This window comes from Numida meleagris, chromosome 23, assembly GCF_002078875.1.
Source record: "Numida meleagris isolate 19003 breed g44 Domestic line chromosome 23, NumMel1.0, whole genome shotgun sequence".
Taxonomy (NCBI): domain Eukaryota; kingdom Metazoa; phylum Chordata; class Aves; order Galliformes; family Numididae; genus Numida; species Numida meleagris.
In genome coordinates, this window is record NC_034431.1 from 5177218 (window position 1) to 5180806 (window position 3589).

Consider the following 3589-nt stretch of genomic DNA (forward strand, 5'->3'; position numbering starts at 1 on the left):
GAAAAGAAAAGAAAAGAAAAGAAAAGAAAAGAAAAGAAAAGAAAAGAAAAGAAAAGAAAAGAAAAGAAAAGAAAAGAAAAGAAAAGAAAAGAGAGGAAGAAGAAGAAGAAGAAAAGGAAAAAGAAGAGGAAGAAGAGGAAGAAGACGAAGAAGATGAAGAAGATGAAGAAGATGAAGAGTAAGGAGCACAAAGAGGAAGAAGAGGAAGAGGAGCAGAGCACATCAGAGCAGATCCCAGCACTGACAACACACAGGTGTTCCACTCCTGTGCCCAGGCAAGCTGGATACCAAGAGGTTTTTCTCCTGGTGCAGGAAACTCCCCTTCAGATAAACTTAAAATCTTTAATTTCACCCCTAGAAAGGACCTTTTCAAGGTGTTTTGAAACACTTTTCAAGCTGTTCCCTAATGGATGGTTTAAATAAAACTCAGGGCTGACTTCCTTTCTGTTGTCCAGTAACTGGCCCGGCCAAGCACATGGTTTTGGCCCGCCAAGGAATGGACCAGTCCTGAATGCATAATGGAAGAAAAATCGGTGTTTTTTCCATTAAAAGATTTACCATCTAAAAATGTATGAGAATATTAAAGGCAACAATTAACTTTATTGGAAACTTTATATTCTCCGGCCTCATTAGAACTGCCAACAAGATCTATTATTAGTATTACTATGCAGATAAAGTAATAAAAAGGGTATTTAAAGTGGACAGTTTTGCACTGAAATAAAATAGCTTTTTTACTCCCCTTTCTGTCTCATTCGGTTTTGCCCTAAGTTGTGTTGCATCGTTCAACAAACACAAAGCTCCCTGTGCTGAACCCATGGTTATTGAACCCTCCCCAAGAGCTGGCACCTCATGGGAAGGAGTTCTCACCACAGTAGCGAAGATGGAATGAGAGATGGGCATGTTCATTCCCAAAAATGATCGTGACAACCCAAAAATACAGTCCAGGGGCTACTGGAGCTGGAATGCTGTGGATTAAGAAAACGTCCCTTTTTGTTTGCCTTTTTGAGGTAAAACCGCACACTTTTAGGGACAAAGACATACTCCATCAGCTTATTTATTAAATCAAAACACTAATTCTTCAGGAAAATATCAATAGGAAAATTCCTCCTGGCCTCACCGTGACTTCAGAGCTCTGCTTTGCCCTGCTGCGTGGAGGGACAGCTGTGCTATGCAGACTGCCTTGCATCATTAAATTGCAGAGAGAGAAGCTTGCTGCTCTTAATGATGCCTAATTTTTTTTCTGTTTTGTAAGACACGCACATCTCTCACCTGTGACGTCTGCTCTTCTTGCAGGGCTTAGAATTTCAGTGTTGCCATCCCAAAGCTTCCTTTCACCGAATCCATTCAGAGCAACAGGTAGCGGCAGGAGAAAAGCCAGCCTTTAAAGAAGAAAGGAAAAAAGGTTTCCTTTTGTGACACAAATGTCAGGACTTCTTCTCCTCTCACCACGGCTTTGCTTTGAGTGATAATTTAAAAACTGAAGTTAAAACTCAAAGCGGGAGTCAGCTGAGACTGCGGCTGACCTGAGCTCTGCGTGGCACCACTGAGGCTTAGGGGGGCACGGGGGGGCTCAGCAATACCCAACCCAAGGGCAGGCAGCACCCGGCCACGAGCAGGGACATGTGTGAGCAATGGGGATGCTAGAACCCATAGGCTGCTCATGGAGAGCAGTATTTCAGCTGCCTGGGAGTGAGAGGTGCTTGGGGACCCGGGACACGGACTCTATCATTATAAAAAAGAACCTGTTTAATTTGTGGGTTTAAATTTTAAATAACTGCTGGAGCCGAGCTGCTCTCAGCTCTCGTCGCAGCGCACTACGCACAGCCTGCTTCGGCAGGAGTCCCTGGTTGGGGGTTGCAATGCCATTTAAATGAGCTCATTTCTCCTTCCTTTCCTAATATCTCCGCATGTAGCGCAGGAGCGGGTCAGGGGCAGCTCTGTGTGCCCACTGCCTCCCACCTCGCCATGCCCTTGGGTTGTGTGTGCCACCATTCACACCATGGGGCCAGACCTCTGCTGTGCTGAAATGAGTGGCCTGGGCACAGGTAACTGTCCAGGCAGAGCCATGGTGAGCATCTGGATACCAGGCTTCAGTGCCCCAAGGCCAGGCACTGGGAGAACTCTAAGAAGGCACTCTGGGAGCGTGAACTCATTTCCAGCAGGGCCACGCTGTTCAGCACCAGCTCTCCCTTTTAATACAATTTCAGACTTGTAAGCCTCTCCTGCCCTTTGCTGGATGGATGAGGTCAAGGCTTGGCTGCCCGCGAGGCTGCACCCAGCACAGCGGCTGCTCCGCACACTGCAGCATCCCCAGCCCTGCCTGGGCGCCTTCCATCACGTTTATTACACCCTGCAGTCTAATTAACAGAGACGAGTCAAAGGACCCGTAAGCAATGATTGCAATAAATAATCACTCAGCGACCACGGAGTTAATATTCCACCAGGGTCTCCTTCTGGCCTCCAGAAGAAATGGCAGAGACAGAATGGAAGAGAAATGAAAGCTCACAGTTGGACGTGCCCAGTGCTGCCTGAAGAAAAGGACAAGGGGGAATGGATTTAACCTAAGAAAGGAGAGATGTCGGTGAGATGTGAGGAAGCAATCCTTTCCTCAGAGGGCGGTGAGGCGCTGGCACTGCTGCCCAGAGAGCTGTGGGTGCCCCATCCCTGCAGGCACTCAAGGCCAGGTGGGATGGGGCCCTGGGCAGCCTGAGCTGGTGTGGGGCAGCCCTGCCCATGGCCGGGGGGTGGCACCGGGTGGGCTTTGAGGTCCCCTCCAACCTGAGCCGTTCTATGATTCCATGATTCTATATCCTACGACAAGTTGTGCTGCCACAGAGGCTTGCTGCCCTTCCCCAAAAACTTTACAGCAGTTGTAACAACATATCTTTGCAGTTCTTCACCTAGTGTCAGGAAATCACAAGAAGCTGGAAAAACCAATACCTACAGATTCATGTCAGCAGGATGAACTGTCCCAGAGCACTGCATCTCTGCTCCTCTCACCCCAGCCAGCAGCTCCCAGCACAGCAGGTTTCCACTCCCACACCCCAGAAGGAGGAGGAGCATGTGAAAGCATCAGGACAACTGCATCACAAGATCTCCATCTGCCCCTCCTCTTCCTCTTCCTCTCCTTCCTCCCAGCAGGTGCTCTGTGATATCCCCTTGCATCCCACTTTGCAGGGCTCCCACATGCCATGCCTGTGCCTGGAGCACCCTGCGCTGCCCTTGAGCTGGCAGCAGAGTTCAGAGGATGCCATCAGATGCTGAGCACAGCCCCATGCAATTATCTGTGGAGAGCTTGGCTTTGCTGATAATTTGTGAGCTCCAGACATATCTCTACTAATTATAAATCTCAGCTGAGATTTGCATTTTTATGAAATGCTTCTGCTAGAAATCTTTGTAAAAAAACTGTACATATTAATTCAATCTAATCTTGGTCATTTCAGGTTCCATAAGAAAGCACTTTCATAAAGCTACAAAGCTAACATCTATAACTTTTCAGTTTCGCCAGAGAGCATACCTCTACATCAAGTTGTACATTTATCTTTGAGGACGGCATTCATAATGAGCCGTAAGGAAGGGAGTGTCCTGC

The 3589-nt window shown here is 47.8% G+C and overlaps 1 long non-coding RNA gene across 1 annotated transcript in view; it reads right to left on the bottom strand.

Annotated features, from left to right (window-relative positions):
• The window catches only part of LOC110387771, a 5316-nt gene extending 2066 nt beyond the window's left edge, over positions 1–3250 (bottom strand). The window contains exons 1-2 of the long non-coding RNA XR_002432720.1: positions 2945–3250; positions 1270–1379 (exon numbers count right to left, since the gene is read on the bottom strand). This is a non-coding gene — a long non-coding RNA (uncharacterized LOC110387771). The remainder of the gene's footprint in view (positions 1–1269; positions 1380–2944) is intronic.